The following is a 12983-nucleotide window of genomic DNA, read 5'->3' on the forward strand; positions in this document are numbered from 1 at the left end:
CTGCATGATCATTTAGGTGTGCATAAGGTTAGTGCAAGATGGGTTTCTAAAAACCTTTCGGCTATGTGTCGAATGTGCGCGGTCTTTTTTGGTACTCTGTGAGTCGGAACCGAAGCCTGTGATAGAAACTATTGTGACGGGAGATGAAACTATGGTTCTCTATTATGACCCTCTATCGAAAAAGAATCATCGAGTGGCGTCGTAAGGGTGAAGCACCTCCAAGAAAACTCAGAGTCTGCCAGTCAACAAAACAGGTGATGGCCGCGATCTTTTAGGATTGTGAAGGAATTCTTTTGATTGATTTTAAAAAATCTAGTGCCACTGTCAATGGTAAATGTTACGCAACATTATTACATAAATGGCGAGACTGCATACGTGTAAAACGTCGAGGAAAACTGCCCAGAGGCGTGCGTCTTTTGCACGATAATGCACCTGTCCATACTGCTGGTATTGCGCAAGCTGCCATTTTAGAGTGTGGATTCCAACAGAGTGATCATCCTCCCAATAGTCCAGAAGATTTTTTTAAAGGGATTGAGTTGTTAATAAAGAGATGTAATAAAATGTTACTTGGCTAACATGGCTTTAGAATATATGAATTAAATATTTTATATTAACGCGTTTATTTCTGTAATCCTAGATCTGTGATTATTATCGCTCGGGCGTCGCGGGCGTCGGAAGTGGGAGATTTCCTCCCCCGCTCAGCGTGCGACGTAGTAGTATCAATGGCACGAATTAAACCAAAAGGAAGAGAAAGCGCGAGAGCGTTTGATAAGTTTGCACGCGTATCGATCAACAGAGCGATCTATTACCCGAGAAAGACGCTCCCGCTTAAATTTAATACCGTCGCGACGCGCGTGAGACGCCTCCCCCTCCCCCCCCCCACCCTTCAAAATTTAATTTTTGAGTAGATATGCAGAGGTAAAGCGTGCTTCAAATTACCAACAGTAAGGGCATAAAATTTTGAAGAAAAATAATTATTCGGCTGGATATTGTTTTTGAGGTTCTGAAACGGTCAATAGAGGGCGTTTTACTCTACCTTTAGAGAGTGAAGTGGCCACCAATCAGGTTTTTATTGAAATAATTTTTTTTTATTTACCTTAGTTTATATCAGTTTTTTTACGATACCATTGTTGTGATGTCCTTATCTGTTTTCACTTTTTCTTTAATAAAAACTCAGCTTTAGTCACTCGTCGATATCGTTAAAGGCCAATTTTATTAATTACTGGCCTTTTAAGTACTAGGTAGCAAACCATAAAAGAAATAAACCATCTCGACAGAAATTATTCATTCCATTTCCTTGGCCCGTGAGATCTCCAGACCTAACTGTCCTGGACTTTTACCTTTGGGGTAGAATAAAAGATATTATTTATCAAACTCGTGTTACAACCCCTGAAAATGTTGTCGAGACGCTGTAGCCAACCTTTCGAGAGCCGAAATCAGTGCGGCCGTGTTTAACACACGACGCAGGATTAAATCCTGCATAGAAGGAAGGCACTTTGAACATTTATTATCTTCAAAAACTACCAAATTCATCAGTAATTCGTCGGTGGCATCGATCACGTTCTTAAATTTTTAAATGGATTCCCGACGCCATCAGTCAAGTTTTCAAACTTTCCGGATGGAAGCTTTTATTAATCGTTGATTGATGACGATCGCTGTCTGGAGATCCGCAAGGCGATATTTTTTCATCCGAACTTATTATCGGATTGGTTATCGCGCCAACGCCTAATTTTATTTTATTTGTTTGTAGGAAATGTATACATCTAAGATTCACCACGTTCAGATGTACCCGCGGAGTTTTCAGAATAGTGCGGTTTATTTTCAGAAGGCTCCGGATACACGTACTACGGTTTAAACGTTTCAATAACCATCAACATCAGCGATTTACGAGGTTTTATTCGGGATTTACGCCGATTCACGGTAATTTATCGAGTATTTCGCGTGATTTATAAACGATTTAATGAGCGTTTAGGAAGGATTTGGAAACTCCCTGACGATTTGTCGTTTAAACAGTACAGCCAGCAAGAACAGCGGTGATTTACGCGGTTTAATTCAGGATTTACATTTCAGTCGGCCTTGTCCCCTCCCGAGTATTTGTAGTTTAAACGGGACAACTCCAGAGAACCGCGGTGATTTTCGAGATTTAAGCTAATTTATCAAGTATTTAACATAATTTATTGACAATTTAACGATGATTTAAAGCGGAATTCGATCAGCCCCGACCTCTGCCCTAAGATTTGTCGTTTAAACCGTGCAGCACGCAAGAATTGCGGTGATTTACCAAGTTTTATTCGGGATTTACGACGATTTGCTGCGGTTTATCGATCAACCTTGTCCCGTTCTGACGATTTCTCGTTTGTACGGTACAAGTGCAGTAATTTACTAGATTTACGACGATTTAGGTCGATTGACGAAGTATTTAACCTGATTTATGGAACGTTTAGAAAGGACTTCGATCGGCCCCGCCCCCGTCCGTGTTAAATCATCGTAAAATCAGTTTTAAAAAAAATACCGGAGGTCGTTAGGACGAAATGCGCAAGAATTGAGATATAAAAATCGTCAAAATGGAAAATAAACGGGGCGGATGTTGACCACAGCATATATATTATATATACCACGCGAACAATGACAGTGGCGGCCCACGGATTCCTCGACGGATTATCCGCTTTTGTGTCGGGCCGGGTCGCTCGGATTTTTTTTTTTATTATATTTCCCCGGAATGCTTTTCTTCCGAGATGACTCTCCATTGTGCGAGGTTCGATTAATTGATTTTTTTTTCGTGTTTGTTCGCGGGGGGTGAGGGGGGGACGAGGAGTTGGAGAGGGGAACTGGATATTGGCGTCGGGTCCCGACGGAACCGGTTGGGGGGGGGGGGGGGGGAGGGTCAATGTACAATAATTTATTTTAAATTATCAGTGGCGCACGTGAATTGTTATGATTGGTATTTAATGGATTTTATTATTTTTAAACGGCGTCTACGGAGAGAGACAGAAAAGAAAGAAAAGAAAAAAATCGTACAAAAGTTCGTTATCTCGAGAAAATGGTGTGTACAATAGTTGGAAACATTGTTAATATTTTTGTCAATGGTTTGTGGACGAAATTGCGCATTATACTTCGTTTGACCAAAAAATACTCTTTACAGATGAAGTTAACCTTTCCAGAAATGCAATTTGGGTCGATGAAAACCCCCATGCAGTCAGTCGTGGAATTTAAACATCAAGAACAGTTTTCGGTTTATGTTTGAGCTAGAATTGATGAAAATTACCCGATTGGACAGTTTTTCCTGCCAAAAAGGCTAAATGGCTATTATCGTCGCCTGATTTTGGGAGAGGATTTGCCAATACTGTTAGAAGTATAATATTTTATAAAACCATGGCCCCCTAGGTCCTCAAATTTAAATAGTTTGGACTTTTTCTTATGGGGGTATCTTGAAAGTCTGGTTTAACATTGTAAAAAAGCTGAAGGCTCGTATAAGAGTTTCCTGCGATTTAATAAGATACACAGGATGTAGATTCGGAGAAGAGGTTTTTATTTGTTTTAAACCAAAACCGTATCATCGAATTGAAAGAAAAATCAAGAAATTCAGTTTCTTTAGAAATGATCGTAAGGCAATTTTTATTTAAAGAGAAATCAGTGGCGTACTATCAAAGGTACATGTGCGCCAAATTCAATTAAAATATCTAAAATGGATATTAAAAAAACATATTTTATTTTTGAAAATTTTACCACCTTGTATCGTTTAGGACGTATGTTCATATGAAGTTTTCTTTTTAAAACGGACCCAATAATCGGCACCTTAATTAGTGACATTCAATTAGTATTAGTAGCACTGTATATGTGATGTTTACGAATGATTCAATGGATATATTATGAAAATTGAACTGAGGTGGCTTTTACTTGATGAAAACCTATTCAACAAAATAAATAAGAACTAAAACTTATATATATTATATATATTATATAATATATATATATATATATATATATATATATATATATATATATATATATATATATATATATATATATATATATATATATATATATATACATATATATAATTATATATTATGACATGACAATTGTTTCGACAACACCGTGTCTTTATCAAATGTAATATTTACAAACTACCTGTTACTATATATACCGAAAAATGACAATAAAACCTAATTTAATGTTGTTGTGAGAATTTTAGTTCAATAGGAGAGGTATTTAAATCTAATTGAACATTATCATTTGAATGTCTCATTTTGTTAATCGCCATGGCTTTCTTTTTTTCTTTTCTACTTTTTCTGGCTGTTTGTAAAATATCAAAATTGTGTCAAAATGTGTTTTTCTGTGTTTAAGTGTGTAGCATAATTATTAGATTGCTTAATAGTATCTTTAGACCAAAATTATTTTGAATTTAATGGACAGATCTACATCTCTAAGGGAGGTTTGATTATGGGAAACCCACTTTTATTTTAAGCAAAAGTTTTCTCTGATGGTATAGATACGTGGATGATGTCTTTGCTTGCTTTGTTGGAACCGGCAGACAATTGAATTCTTTTTTAAATTACATAATCGTATAAAATTCACTATCGAGATTGAACAGGATAACTCTATTAATTATTTTAGACTTAACTATTACTAAAACGCAAAGCAAATTAGATTTTTCCATTTACCATAAACATTCACACACGAACGCAGTCATAAATAATTGTCATAATTAATTGCCATTTTAGATTGTGGGTTTCAACAGATAGATCACACTCCCTATAGTCCAGATATGGCCCCCAGCGGCTGTTATTTGTTTGGATATTTGAAAAAAGACTTACGTGGACGGCGGTCTAACGACGAAGTTGAGTTAAAAGAGGCTGTTTTAGCTCATTTTGCAGTCAAACCAAAAGAATATTTCTTAAATGGATTGAGTTGTTAATAAAGAGATGTAATAAGTGTATTGAAGTTAAGAAGGATTATATTGAAAAATAATAAAAAATTGTTACTCTACTTTGTTTCTTTCATATTCACTCACGGAAACTTTGGCGCTGCCCTCGTACATACAGCCGCAAAAAGTGGAAAATTAAATTTATTGAAAGCCATGGAGATTAACAAAATGAGACATTCAAATTTATTGCTTAACGATCAATTAGATTTAAATACCTTAAATTAAGGTTTTATCGTCATTTTTCGGTATATATATAGTAGCAGGTAGTTTGTAAATATTACATTCTATAAAAACACGGTGTTGTCGAAACAATTGTCATTTCAAAATATATATTTTGAAATATATAGATATATTTTGCGCAAAAAAAATGGTAGCTTTTTCGGTCCCAGTCCGGAAAGAATAAAAGTGCATAAACCTTTTATAAATGGTTTATGAGTGGCGGGACGTGCCCCAATTCCGGGCCAATTAATTGCCGAAAGTTCCAGGAAGTTGTGTTCCGCGGATTAAATAAATTTCAGTCAGCGGCGCCCCACCCCCTTCACCTCGCGCCCCCGCCACCTCGAATCAGAAATAATTCCGTCGAACTTTCGCGACGAATTTGCATGTTGATGGTTTGAGGGGGGCGGCGACGGTGGGGAGGGGGGGGGGGGGGGCGTGAAAAAATAAAACGAATTAAAAAAAAATATCGCGTTTCATGGTTTTCTTCGTGGGGTGGGCTTTATGGCTTTTTAAAAATTTACGGCGCCGCCGAAACGGGTTACGTTACCGTCCCCCCACCCCCTTAAACCCCTCGCGCGATCGATGAAATGTTTTTTTTTTCATCTAACGCCGAATACGTGCAACGGTTATATAAGACAGTTTTTAAATATCCTTGTGTTGTAAATTGTAAAAAATTGTAAATCTACTAGTCCGGGAGCCCTTTTTTCAAAATGATAAGGAACAAGCTAATACTTTGGAAATCGTTTCATTTCATCAAAACGCCCGACCTTTTCCTCTACGAAAATTGTTGTACACGCAGGTATAAAATCACGTCAATTTAGTTACCATACCAAAATGTTCAGCAACAGCTTAGTTTTTAGCTAAATCTATCTGGCCACCCCCTCACAGATGTATCTATTATTTATTTATAAAAAGTGATGAGCAACATGTTAAATTTTTTACTCTAGCATGCTAATTACTTTTTATAAACAAATGATCGCATTGTCCTACAAAAAAAACCGGTAGGATTTTTCAGTCCTACACCTTGAAGTTGTTGTACAAAACTATTTTTAAAAACCATCCGCAAGATTTTTGTGGATTCGATTTAGTAAGACGCCCTGCTATTATTTTCCGAAAAGTTGCAAAACAGGTGGCTGAAAGAATGAACAGGTATCAAATTATGTCAAATTGATTATTATGTAAAAGTGTGTATTTATCTAAGTTTTGACATTATCAGATCAATAATTTAAAACAACATTTGTCCTACAAATAAAATGGCAGTTTTTTTCAGTCCACTGAAAAATTTCTAAAATACTTATATCAAATCGGCGGTACGTATTCGCATCAACGCGCATGCGCGTAACATAGCAACGCATACAATATACACTGTGCATTAAAAAATTTTGTTTACTTGGTTTGTCAACACGTGTTAATTAATTTTCTTTCGTAACATTTAATTGTGAAAGTGATCATGGAGCGTTTTCTTTATAATATACTCCGTGATAAACCTGATTTTCGCGAAAGAAGAGAAACGATAAAAATATGAAAAAAATAAATAAATGTTGATTTATTAAATTATAAATAATTGTGAAACAACTTAATTAAACTCATTTGTATAAAACATAGATAATGGCTGTAAGAATATTTTAAGAACAAAAAAAAGTTAAATTTAAAGGTTAGACCGTAATTGAGAGGTTTGTTTTTATGTAGGGCATTTAGATAGAAAATGTCATGAAGTTTCATTTAATTTTGGTGTTCTACAGTTGCTGCTGTTATCGTTAAATTGTAGGGCTGAAAAATCCTACCAGTTTATTTGTAGGAAAATGTGATCATTTGTTTATAAAAAATAATTTGCAAGCTTGCAAGCAAAATTTAGCATGTCGCTCATCACTTTTTATAAATAAATAATAGATACAACTTTGAGGGGGTGGCCACCCTATACCAAACCTATTTGTTTGTAGGCCAAACTTAATTTCAGATTATATATTTCAATGTCTATAGATTTGAGAGACCGGGCCGCGGGGGGCTGGAGAGTTGCTCCGGGAATGATGGATGGGCCCGCCCTTCCTCGGACCAGGGAGCTGCTTAGACTGACCAGGAGGGAGTGTAGAGCACTAACAGGGGCCTACACAGGACATTGCAGGCTTAGGAGGCATCTCTGCTTGCTAGGCATTGGAGACGACCCGGAGTGTAGGTGGTGCATGGAAGGGGAGGAGACCCCGTATCATCTGCTCACCGAGTGCCCTGCCTTGACATGGGCAAGATTGGGAGTCTTCGGAACGGCCCTGATCGATCCGGACTCAGTGCACGGTATTGGGCTAAAGGAGTTGCTGACCTTCTACAGGAGGGGCGGCATTCTGGACGCCCTCTAGAGCGGCCTGGGGGCACAACGGGCCCATCTGGTGGCCTAAGTGTTTGGACGCCCGCGAGGGCGCCCCCCTTTAATACCAATACCAATAATCTATAGATTTAGCTAAAAATTAATCTGTTGCTGATCATTTTGGCATGATTTTATACCTGCCTGTATAGTTAGCTACCTGATACAGTTTCAAACAACCATTACGTTTAGAAGTGAGGAGTTGCAAGATTTCGTGGCGATACACCAGAATTCGCCTACAACAGCAGACTTGACAGAGGGAGCCATATTACAACAAGCAAGAAAGGGTGAGGAAGAGCACCAAGAAGAAGAAGATGAAGAAGTTGATTTGGAACCACCACCTACTATTCAACAAGCCGTATATTCAGTTAAGCTGCTAGAGAAATTTTTTATGTGTCATGGGGAAGAAATGGTGAAAATACAAGCCAAAGTACGAGATGCGTATGGACATATTAAAAAAATTTAAAAGAAAATGACCTATTATTTGAAACATTAAATGTAGTCCTTAAATATTTATATAAAATTTTCCTAAGTAGATGTTAAAATATACTTATAAAACAATTAAATATTATAATATACTCCTTATAGCGAAAAAAAGCAGTCCCTTCAATTTCGTCATATAGAATTTCGACTGTTAATGTTATTCAATTCTTTTTTGTTCGACGTACGTAAATCATCCGTGATACTAACATTAATAAAGTATTCGTATTCGTATTTTACCATTTTGTCATAACTTTTGGAATCAACGAGCCTGCGATTTTGCGTTTGTAGGTTAATTCGCACCGTCGAAAAACGCGGTCAAGTACCAAAGCGGGGCTAGTCTATATGCAGATTTTATTTTGCCTCGCGGGATCCTACATGTGCTCCCGTAAAAGTCAGGGTCTTCCCCCGTTACAACCCGTTATTACGTAACATTTTTTTTTCTCGTTGTTTTTGTATTTTTTGGTTAGTTGATTTGGATTTTTTTTATTTTTCAAATTTGTGCTAGGTTGGTTAATTCAAAGCCCCACAAGCTGACGGGAAATGCTTTCTAGATTCCCAAACGCACAATTTGATCTCGACATGGTATTTTGGTATTGGGTATTGGTTCCAGGGGCGTCCCAAAACATAATTTGATCTATGAAGAATCGTTTCATTTTCCTCCTATACCATCGTCCCATCAATAGAGTAAATTATCTTTCTTTTTGCTAAAAACCACAAAAATTATTTCTTTTTTTTTTTCAAATAATCCTGATTATTCATTATTTTTGTTATTTGTTACGACCATCGTTTAATAAACATGCATTACATTTTAATAAAATATTATCCAATCTGTTATATCCCAGAACAATATAAATTACCATTATTTCCTAAAAACCACAAAAAATATGTCATTTTTTTTTTTCAAATCATCCTGATTATTAATAATATTCATTATTTGTTACAACTGTCGTTCAATTCAACATTACATTCAATACAATACATTACGTTGTAATAAAATATGATCTAGTCTGTTTTATCTCAGAAAAATATAAATTACCTTTTTTAGCTAAAAACCACAACAATTATGTCAATCTTTTTTCAAATAATCCTACTGATTAATTATTTTTATTATTTGTTACTAAACAAAACTAACCAAAACTATCAAATTACCTTTTTTTGCGACAAAGCACAAAAATTATATCTTTTTTATTTTTAAATAATCCTGCTTACTAATTATTTTTATTACTTGCTACAACTATCATTCGATATAACATACATTACATTCTAATAAATAGTTCCAATCTGTGTTATCCCAGAATAATATAAATTACATTTTTTTGTGCTAGAAACCACAGAAATTGTTTCATTTGTTTTTTTTTTTTTCTAATAATTCTGCTTATTAATTATTTTCATTATTTGTTTTAATTAACTGTTTTAACTGTTAAATATCCCAGAACAACATAAATTACCTATTTTTGTGCTAGAAACTACAAAGGTTATTTCTTCTTTTTTTTTCTAATAATTCTGCTTATTAATTATTTTCATTATTTGTTTTAATTAACTGTTTTAACTGTTAAATATCCCAGAACAACATAAATTACCTATTTTTGTGCTAGAAACTACAAAGGTTATTTCTTCTTTTTTTTTCTAATAATTCTGCTTATTAATTATTTTCATTATTTGTTTTAATTAACTGTTTTAACTGTTAAATATCCCAGAACAACATAAATTACCTATTTTTGTGCTAGAAACTACAAAGGTTATTTCTTCTTTTTTTTTCTAATAATTCTGCTTATTAATTATTTGTTACAACGATCGTTCGATATAACATCTATTACATTTTAATAAAATATTATCCAATATGTTATATACCAGACGACGGTGAAAAAAAAAACTTACCGATAAAGGAGCGTCGAAACTTTTTCGCGAAACTTAATAGGCCGGGGGAGCGCGCGTCAGCCTCGTCCTCGGGATCGCGTCGAACTGGCGTCGCGACGCCGGACGACGCCGCTCCACGCGACCACTTTGACACCGATAACACGAGATTACGCTACTTGTTGCTACTTTTTCTTACTCCCTCACTCCCCCCCCCCAACCCGCGACCCGTTTGAATATAATATATTTAACTGATTAATTTATTTAATTAATTATATATTATTATTGTTTATTTATTTGAACGCATAAATAAATCCAACACTGCCAAAGCTGGAAGGATAAAATTGAACACATGAAGAATGCAAAAATGATGACAGCAGCGTTGTCAGATTTACCACTGTTAATAACGTCTCGGAATTTTGCGGGTTTTTGAATACGGGAGACTTTAATCGTCGCCATGTCTGGCAATTGATCGCAACAAAAATATGCAGGGCGTGCCATTTAAAATAACAAAATTATGACGTGTGACGCAAGAGTGGTAAACCTGACAACATTGCATTAGCATTTTTGAATTTTGTTCTACGGACTTTTAAAGCCACAGCACATTTACATTGACATTAATGATATGCCACTGATTTCTGTCAACTGTCATTATTTTTCTTAAGTAAATCAGTGGCGTGCCACTGGCTGCCTATGGACAAAATATCTAATTATCAACTAAGTCCTTTGGGAAAAAATTAGAAGACTGTTCTTATTTTATAAAAATTCTAGCTATTATTAATAATTATTAACAAAATTAACAGCTTTTTGAAAAAAAAAAAGTAGAACATAGCAACTACATAAGGTGTTGAAATTGTGGCCCCTCATACATGGAAGTATACCTCCTGTGTTTCTTATTAAATCGCAGGAAACTCTTGCGCGATCTTTCAGCTCTTTTGCAGTGTTAACTGTAACCATTGACACAAATTAACACTCAATGGAAAATCTCTAGTAAGTAACGCTCGGACTCGTTGAATATGATTACTGACATTCATTTTAGTATTTTAATATACGAGGGCAGCGCCAAAGTTTCCGGGCCTGAATATGAAAGAAACAAAGTAGAGTAACAATTTTTTATTATTTTTCAATATAATCCTTCTTAACTTCAATACACTTATTACATCTCTTTATTAACAACTCAATCCATTTAAAAAAATATTCTTTTGGTTTGTCTGCAAAATGAGCTAAAACAGCCACTTTTAACTCAACTTCGTCGTTAAACCGCCCTCCACGTAAATCCTTTTTCAATTATCCAAACAAATAAGAGTCGCTGGGGGCCATCTCTGGACTATAGGAAGGATGATCTATCTGTTGGAACCCACTCCCTAAAATGGCAGCTTGTGCAACACCAGCAGTATGGACAGGTGCATTATCGTGCAAAAGACGCACGCCTCTGGTCAGTTTTCGTCGACGTTCTACACGTATGCAGTCTCGCATTGGTATGAGTTTCTTTAAAATCTGTCAAAAGAATTCCTTCACAATCCCAAAAGATCGTGGCCATCACCTTCTTTGTTGACTGGCAGCTTTAGGAAAATCCCATACTTACCTTTTTTTTGGTTTACCAACTCCACAACATAAATTACGAATTTATATACTCAGTAGTCGGGTAAAAATTTGACAATGTCATTTTGCCATAGCCAACTAACGTTATACTAAATATAAGTTGCAAGTTCTTGTATGGTCTTTCGGACAAACTAATTTAAGGAAATTGCGATTATTCAATTTAAAATGATCAAAATCTATTCGTTTATTTTGAACATCCTGTAACGTCTAATTCAAATTCCGTTGTGTTTATCTGCGAATAACGCTAAGATCAAGAATGATCTGTGGAGGACTAGTATTTTTTTTAGAAAAATTAAAATATTGAAAAACTCTATTGGCGTATGTATTAATAAAAAAAAAGGAAGAATTTAAAAAGGAATTCAAAACGAAATTTAAAAATAACAATCTCAGTTAAAAGATGGAATCGGAATAAAAATTTCGTCAAAATTTAGTAGGCCCTGTTTCGATGCTCGACATTTTGTTTGATTTTCTGACATAAACGGTAGCTTGTTCTTACGCAATTTTTATATTTTTCGTTCTTATTGTATTGTTTTGGAATGTTGGCGTAACCAAAACCGATCTCGGCGTTCAAAAGCACCGATACATTCCTTCCTTACCGGTAGAGTGAAAAAAAAGGTTTTACATCGAGGCCATCCGTGAAAACGGTATCGTCTGCGTTTGTCGTGCCGGGCCTATCGCAATCAAAACTTTTAACTAGATGTATTCGCGCCGCCCGCGCGCGTGATTAAAAAAGTTCGCCTTTTTTTCAAACCTCCCCCACCCCCTTCCCCCAATCCTTCGAATATTAATAACGAAACAATGCGAATCGATAAACGGGAGCGGAATTGTTTCGCCGTCGCGTCGAGCGTTCCTGATATTCCCGTCGGTATGCCCGACATTCCGCATCGCATCGCTGTCGAAAAACGGAACCGATAGATTAGGCAGGTAAGATAAATACCAAACAGTCCAAACCCGCTCCATCTATCGGCCAAAGACCCATCCGTGACCATGGACCGCCAACGTTGTCTTCTTCTTTTTTACTTCTGTGGCCCAAACCCGATCTATTCGGAGCTGGCGTTGAAACTCGCGTACTGCGAATATCTTATTGCAACCCCTTAGAAAAGCCAAGGAAAAAAACTTTAGAGATTTCCGGCCCTCCTAAAGGCATTTGCTGAGAGTACTGATGTTTCGGGCAAGCAAAGGTAAAAAGCTTTCTAGGTTACCGTAAAGCGTCGCAAAAGACGGCAAAAGCATTGCTGGGATTTTAGGCTCGCGATCCGATTTCAAACTGATATGGAATCAAAATCTAAACCAACCATTATCCGTCCGGATTGGTGCATATTGAACTGCAGCAAGGCAATGCTGCAATGAACATTTTACCAGAAAACAAGCAAAAACGCACAAAGACTTAAAAGTTTTGTGTTCGTGCTGCTTATTAGCGGTGTTATTAGTTGGGAGGTAAGCTCAAAATATTATACATAATAATATAGGTAAATAGGATGATATCCGCAGAAAAAAAAAAGTATGGTAAAATTTTAAACTAGATTTAAGTATATTATGTAG

The 12983-nt window shown here is 36.0% G+C and overlaps 1 protein-coding gene across 1 annotated transcript in view; it reads right to left on the reverse strand.

Moving 5' to 3' along the window:
* LOC132700742 (uncharacterized) overlaps window positions 1-9998 on the reverse strand; it is a 28666-nt gene extending 18668 nt beyond the window's left edge. Inside the window, exon 1 of the mRNA XM_060668260.1 lies at window positions 9864-9998. The gene's annotated coding sequence lies outside the window, so the exon portion shown is untranslated. The remainder of the gene's footprint in view (window positions 1-9863) is intronic.
* Between the last annotated feature and the right edge of the window lie 2985 nt (window positions 9999-12983).

The sequence above is a fragment of the Cylas formicarius genome, unplaced genomic scaffold (assembly GCF_029955315.1).
Source record: "Cylas formicarius isolate icCylForm1 unplaced genomic scaffold, icCylForm1.1 PGA_scaffold_4__25_contigs__length_36172078, whole genome shotgun sequence".
Taxonomy (NCBI): domain Eukaryota; kingdom Metazoa; phylum Arthropoda; class Insecta; order Coleoptera; family Brentidae; genus Cylas; species Cylas formicarius.